This window comes from Prunus dulcis, chromosome 6 (assembly GCF_902201215.1).
Source record: "Prunus dulcis chromosome 6, ALMONDv2, whole genome shotgun sequence".
Lineage (NCBI taxonomy): Eukaryota > Viridiplantae > Streptophyta > Magnoliopsida > Rosales > Rosaceae > Prunus > Prunus dulcis.
This window is the reverse complement of record NC_047655.1, coordinates 21,903,043-21,910,391: the sequence shown is the minus strand read 5'-3', so window position 1 is coordinate 21,910,391 and position 7,349 is coordinate 21,903,043. Positions and strand designations below refer to the sequence as shown.

At 45.6% G+C, this 7,349-nt stretch overlaps 1 long non-coding RNA gene across 1 annotated transcript; it reads right to left on the bottom strand.

Annotated features, from left to right (window-relative positions):
• Window positions 1-241: 241 nt before the first annotated feature.
• Window positions 242-2,397, bottom strand: LOC117630784. The gene is made up of 3 exons (XR_004586253.1): window positions 2,361-2,397; window positions 1,411-1,474; window positions 242-276 (listed from the first exon to the last, which is right to left on the bottom strand). It is a non-coding gene; the product is annotated as an uncharacterized LOC117630784 (long non-coding RNA).
• Window positions 2,398-7,349: the final 4,952 nt, after the last annotated feature.

Here is a 7,349-nt window from a genome sequence, read left to right as displayed (position 1 = left end):
TTTTTCTTTAAATTTTCCTTAGACTTCTGCCGAAAATTCGGCAGAGTCTCCCCTGTATTTTGACCAACCCCAAAACTTTTCACCTGTCAAACAATCTCAGAAACCCTACCAACAGCCAGACTAAGTCAACAAACATATTCCAACCTCAGTTCCTTATGTTCAACATGATATCAGAGCATTTTCTAGGGTTTTCAAGGTTGCAAGGATTCTGCAAAACTTTACCTTGGCGCGGAAACTATGATTGGCCCGGTGGTGGATCCCGCGTCCTTCTACGGCCTGGGGGCGAAAAATAGGTTGAAAATGTGAGTGGACCAAAGCAACAATAATGTTCTTCAAAACAATTCTCATAAACATAATATCCCCCATGGTAAAATAAATTTAGCTAAATAAAACTGAATACTTACTTATTATATCACGCGTAGTCAATTCAAGGCATTCTATATCAGTCATATTCAAACTTGAAAGTTTCATACAAACCACTGAATTCAAAGCTTTCATAAAAGTACTGAAATCCAAGGCGTATAAAAACTCTGTACTCAGATCTTTCATAACTGAACAAATATAAAGGGATCTATATCTGAAAAATCAGAAAAACTGATTTATAATAGCTGAAAATCAACATTTAATAAAGAAACTCAGAATCCTTTGAAAATACCACCGGTATGTACCCCTGTCATTTCCGTCAATTCCCTGGCAGGGCTCGGGCGTCACACAGACTTACCCGAGCCGCAAACTGGAGAAATCAGGGGACTATGATCAGCCTGTCCCGCCGGCAGATTCCTCGATGACACCAAGTCAACTCGAGTCGCTCTGGTAGGATGCAGGGGACCGTAGTCAGCCTGATCCGCAATCCTGGCAGGTCTCGGGGACATAAAGTCAGCCGAGCCGCAATCCTGGCAGGTCTCGGGACACCAAGTCCGCCGAGCCGCAAATCCTGGCACTCACGGTCCGAGCGTCCCCGAAACTCGTGAGGCAAGTCAAGTGCGCTGACTGAACTATAATCAGACTGGATGTCCGTAGACATCGGTCCGACTCTGGGTAATCCCCATAAAGAAAAACGGGTACGAGGTGGTTTTAAAATAAAGTCCTTGTAAAAAGAAATATCTGAATAATAACTGTAAAACTCAAGTCGTGCTGCGGTCTTAACTGATTCAAAACTCAAACTCTGTTTCTGTAACTGGTAAATAAGCAGCACCGACTTATAGAATTATTACTGTACTGCTCATATTCAAAATCGTATTAAAACTTACTCAAAGACTGAATGAAGAAACTTACTCAAATAAACTCAAATATAAAACTCATTTATATAAAATCATTTATAAAATCTATTTTATATAAAAGCACATCAATTCATATAAAAGCACATCAAGTCATTCATGAAATCTGATTTATGAAAGAAGGTCCACTCACAGATGGTCCAAGCTAATTTGACCCTTTGAAGCTTCCTCATGCTGATCGGCTGTACCTCTGATGCCTGATTATCCATAAAGATTAAATTAATAAACTGCTGAATAAAAAGAATTTCAACTAAACACCCTGCCCCCGGCTCCTAGAAATACGTTCACTCGTTTCAGGTTACTCCTATGCCCACCTTAGCTTTTTAGACTCTTAGGCCAGATTTGGAAGACCCGACGCTTAGTGAAGCGATAAGCTATCCGACCGGCCGACCCGGGACCCCACGGGTCCACGGCCTCCGATGGCCAATCTGGGCTTCCCTGAAGGTTTCTCATACAGCGGGAACCATATTCTGCGAATTTGGTCCGAATCGGACGGTCGGATCGGCCAAAATCGCGTTATCTCTTAAAACCCTAACCCTAGCCCCAGGGTTCGCGATTCCGGAGTATCCGGGACTCCGATTCGCAATCCGTCGAATCCTACACGATCCTGAAATCACGTAGACCGACATATCCGAAATTCAGCTCGATCCGACTATTTAACGACACAGCACTCACGGATCGCGCGATATGAAAAATCCGTTCGGGGCTCAAACGGACTCCGAATCGAGATCCGCGAAATTCCACACGCTCGTGACGACACGAGGGTCACAAATCTGCACATAATTATATCATTCCCTCGCCCACGCGCTCCAGCACGCGCGGGCAGCTTTGGGTGTCCAAAGCGATACCGGGTGGCCGAAAAATCTTGGAACCAAGACTCCAAACTCCTACCCTAGGTAAAACACCCCATTTGGAGTCACTTTTGTTCTTGGACCACCCCAAAAAAGTGACCAGAAACCGTAGTTTCGAAGGGCCGAAGTTTCGGCCAAACTTCAAGTCGAAAATCGAACCTCTTATCGCTAAAATCGATCGAAGCCCATATACCCATCAGCTAGAGCACGAAAAATAGATGAGAAACCATACCTTACTCGATCGATTTGGTGGAGAAACGAAGGAGAATTTCGAGCTGGAAGTTCGGGTGGCTTTGCAGGAACCTCCGTCGGAAAACATGGTTTTCCGGCCAACTCAGGGCGGCCCCGGGGTTGAGATCGGTCAGGTTGTGACGGCGACACGAAGGTGGACCCGTAGGTACCAACGGCGGAGATCGGCTCGGCCTGTGGTGGCCGGGCCGTCCCTTGGAAGGCGAAGGGTCGCACGACCCCAAATCGCGCGAAGGAGAGAGAGGGAGGAGAGAGAAAGTGACGGGGAGAAGAGAGAGGGGTATAAAATCTGACTTTTTGGCCAAATTACCATTTTGCCCTTCGCGGTTTTTAGACCATAACTTCTTCGTTACGGCTCCGATTCGGGTCTACTCCGTGTCTACGAACTCCTTTCGCCGCGCTCTACGCAATGGCGTAAGCGAAATTCCCAAATTCTTTCTCGATCAAAAAGTCAAATTTTCCCCATTAAAATATGCGAGGGCAATTTGGTCATTTTGCTAAAAGATATTTTCCTTACCTTTCTAGATATTTCTTTCTTTTTTTGATATTTTGTTTTGGGTTCTTACAATGTGCCTAGGCACGAGGGTGCCGAAGGCATAAGACTTGCATGTTGCAAGACAATAGAGCTAGGCATGGGGGTGCCGAAGGCAAAGGGGATGCCGAAAGGTCACAAAGCTTACATGTCGCAAGGCAATGTGCCTAGGCACGAGGGTGCTGAAGGCATAGAGGATGCCGAAGGAGACATGAAGCTTGTATGTCACAAGACAGTGTGGCTGGGCACGAGGGTGCTGAAGGAAAGAAATGCATATCGCAGCCTTCGTTCATGTCTTCCGACTTCGGCATCTTTGAGATCGTGAGGTTGGCGCGAGGACAAGCTTTGGTGGTCGAAAACTTGTTGACTCCATGAGGTGGAGCACTGTCCTTGCAGTTCGGCAGGGTTGAACTTCAGGGCTGGGCCTTTTGGTCTTTCGGGTTTAGGAATTCGCAAGGGTCCTCGGTAGGGTGGTTTTTTGGAAGAGTAGGTGCCGTGTGCTCCTAGTTTCTGCAAGGGTTTTGCGGAGGGATTTTGGTGTGCCTCCCGTTCTGCAAGTATCCATGGCGTCGGATCCGGGGTCTAGGCCCTCTCAAATTTGGTCGTGGTTCTTCCGTGAGCACAAGGGCTTGGTGAAGGGCTGATTCAAGACTTTGTGGATTTGGGCTAGCATGGGCTTTGGCAAGGACCAAGGTGAGTTGCTAGGGTTCGGCAAGGTCTTTTAAAAGGGAGGCTTCATTGAGTATTTGACAGGAGCCGTGTATCTTCAGGAAGCGTGGTTTTCGTGAGGCTGGGGTTAGAAATCTGCTGTTAGGCTCTTGTTTGGAATATATGTGAGGCCTTACTTGCTTCGGGTCAACCCTTGCCGTTCGGCAAGGGTGTATTGAGAAATTTTGAAAGCCTGAACGGTGGTGGTACTTTTGGCAACAATCCGATAGGAAGGGAGAAGGGTGCTAGTCACAGACCTTCGGCAAAAGAGCTGGGCCTTTGTGAGCCTTTAAGACGAGATGAGATTGTCCTCTTTCCTTCCGCCACTTTAGCTCACAGCTTTGGTTTACAAAAGAGTTTCAGCAAGCTCATTTGGAAAAAGGGCTAGACATTCTCGAGGACCTCCATAGCTTCTACACAACCCTTGCCGTTCGGCAAGGGTGATTTGGAAAGAAAAAAATAAATAAATAAATAAATAAAAATTTGGTGGCCTCATTGTTCTTCAGCATGGTGCTGCCGAACGGCCGGTGTGACATCACAGTTTGGTGTGGTCGTACAGGGTGGGTTGCCGATCGTTGGAGATGGTCCTCACGGAGGTGACACAAACCTTCCAATCGGCAAAGGCGTTGCAAATCGATTTGGTTGTTCGCGGAGGTGACGTCAAACTTTATGTTCGGCAGGGGCATTGCCGATCGATTTCGGAAGGTCTAGTGCCTTTGAGGCTGCCATCGACTTGGGGGCTCTCCTTCTCGTTCTGTAGTCGCTTGTCGATTGGTACGGGTCCGATCAGTTGTTTGGGTTTTAGGTTGTCCTTCACGTTCCGTGGCGGCCTTACCGATCGACAATCGGTTTGGTGGGCTTGGGTGTCTTGTGAGATGTTGGCAGAGAGAAGTTTTGTCATTTAAGAGTCCCCCTGTCATCAGCTTGCTGTTCAGGAGGTATTGAGATGGTTTTAGGATGTCCCATATTTTCGGTGAGGCTCCGTGAGGTTGTTTGATCTTCCATGAGTGGGACAAGTCCCCCCGTATAGCTTCGGCACATGGGTGATTCACTTGGTGGCCATGTAGACGTATTTGTAGCTTCAGCAGATAATGGAACAAGTCCCCTTGTGAGTTTGAGAAAAAGGAGCCACCGAACAGCATCTATGTAGTTACCGAAGCATGGGACAATGTCTTTAGCATCTTGGTGCCTTGAGGAGAATGTTCTCTGAGCGCCGATCGGTACCCTGTGGACAAGACAAAGAAAGTGCTGGGTTGCCGATCGTTGACGGTCATTGTGATGACCCGAGAGAGATTGTGACAGAGACGAGGGGTTGCCGTAGGCGGTGAGCCACTGAGAGATAGTAGATACCGTTCAACATAGGTGAGTGATCGACTGTTATGCTTTGAACATCTTGGGTGCCGCTCATTTGTTTAAGCATGGACTTTGACAGTCAAGTTTATAACTATGTGAAGTTGTCGACAACTTGCCTTCCCATTGGGTGTCTTGATAAGTTTAGTGGCTGGGTGCCGTCAGGTACCATGGGTAATTGTGGTTCAGTTTTGTTCTCTTTTGATGGGATCATGCATCGGTGTGGTGGTGCAGCCGAGCCTCGTGGTTGCTCGAGCATTGCTATGCCGATGGATTGAGTGGGTTGAAGGAGGACCATGTCCAGCAAGTTCTCAAGCTCTCGGCACTTTTTAGTCAATATATTTCCTCCCACTTTGTATGAAGACACACCTTGGGTGTCCTGAGAAATTTTCCAAGTAGATGTCGTTTGACAGAGCTGTAAGAATGGTGTCGTTGGCCTACTGGAATTCTTATCAGTGGTGCCGTTCCTGGTGGGACAAGGAATTAGCGAGCTGGCCCGGAGCTCGTATCTGTCATTTGTTGTGGGTGCAGATGCTTTGGTACGGAGAGTCTTCAAATATGAGATAATCTGGAGTTGGGTGTGGTATCTTGCTTCAATCTGGGACTGCAGAACGGTACTTGGCAGAATTCGAAGGTTGATATGGCTTCTGAAAGGCATTGGCTGAAGCTAAATTATTGGAGATAAGCTTAGAAAACTGGGTGCCGATCTAGTCCTCGTATTTTGTCTTCAGATAGATGGGTTTATGGTGGCTTCAGTACGGGAATTGTTGAATAGCAATTGACAGGTGTTGAACAACACCTAAGCACAAACTCATGGAAATCCATGTGGGTTGCCCTTTGGATTGGCATGTGGGCTTCAGTATGGGTACTCCATGCAAGTCATGCACGATATTTTTGGTGAATTGGAGTATTGGGCAACTGCCAAATTGGAACTTTTCAAAGTAACCGAATCTGGACAGCTCCCATTATTCATGTGCAATATTCAAATATTGTTGAATAGGATTGTGCAATGAATTATTTAAATATTGCATGCTTACAATTATGTTGAAATAATTCAATATAAGTATAGGAATCTTATCTCATAGTGGGGATGCACATGGGCATTCTTTAGATTAATTGGAACAGTGTTCTGCTTCTTGGCCATGCAAGCAACGCAAGATGATGTTCTTTGTGGATTAGAATATTGGGCAATCTCCAAAGTCAAACTCTACACAGTGACTGATTGGTGGGTGGCTTCAGCAAATATATGTCTTCAGCCGGTTGATATTTTGATGACTCCTGATTGCTTCAAGGTATTACCGATCGGTGACTTGGGAGACGATGATTGTATGGGTGCCGAAGGGCACTGAAGAAGGGGAGGATCGACAAAGGCTTTTTGTGTCAATTCCCACAGACGGCGCCAAACTGTTGATGCTCAAAATGGTTAGGCCAAGGTTGAGTCCAACTTAGTGATGAGGTGTGATGGATGATGGATGAAGGTGAGGACCTTCACCAAGTGTGTGATGATTTGGGCACGATAAACATATAGAAGACAAGATATACGTGGTTCACCCGAATGATGGGCTACGTCCACAGAGAAGGGTGTTCTCATTATGATAATGTTTGTTTACATTTGTACAGGGGGATTGGACCAAAATATAAAGATAACAAGTGAGAAGCCCAGCTCAGTCCTGAGGTCCAGAAAAGAGTCCAAGGCCTGGGGGTCAGGATTTAAGACCCGGATCCCCTTCTAAGGAAAGAGCAGTCTTATTTTATAGGTGAGGAGGAGTCTCCATCTCTTGTAGTTTTCCGATGTGGGACTCCTCTTGCTTTGCTTTTGGGGTGATGCTTCTTTGGCTAAGGTGATGACCTTTCAAAGCATGGCACTCGAATGATCTAGCCTAGCTAGTTGCTCGGTCAGTTATGGTACAAACAACCTGTTTTAGGTGGATGGCCTCTCCATTATCCTGGTTGCTTTTGTAACCTATTAGTAGTCCACCTGAGTTTTCCAAAGTGATCTGAGCAGACAAATAAACCTTGCTGCTCTCTGCATCCCGAACTTGGGCTTGTTTCACACCGCAACCAGAAAAATTTGCAATGCCATAGCTATCTTTAAAACATAAGTAGCTATTGTTTTTTATCAACTGATGATAAGCAAAGTAATAAACATCTGTAACCATTAAAAAAAATGTATAGATGCACAAGTTCATATCACACAGTTTCAATCAATCCATTATAGCAAAAAGAAAATAAATCCAATTAATATCGCACTGTTTAAATCAAAGTTGGATCCCATTAACAAACTATATAAAAGCAAGAACCTTAAATCAAAGCAGGCCTACAACTTGTTTTATTGATACTTTATTGGTTAATTTGAGTTGGCTCTTTAAGTCAAAAACATGT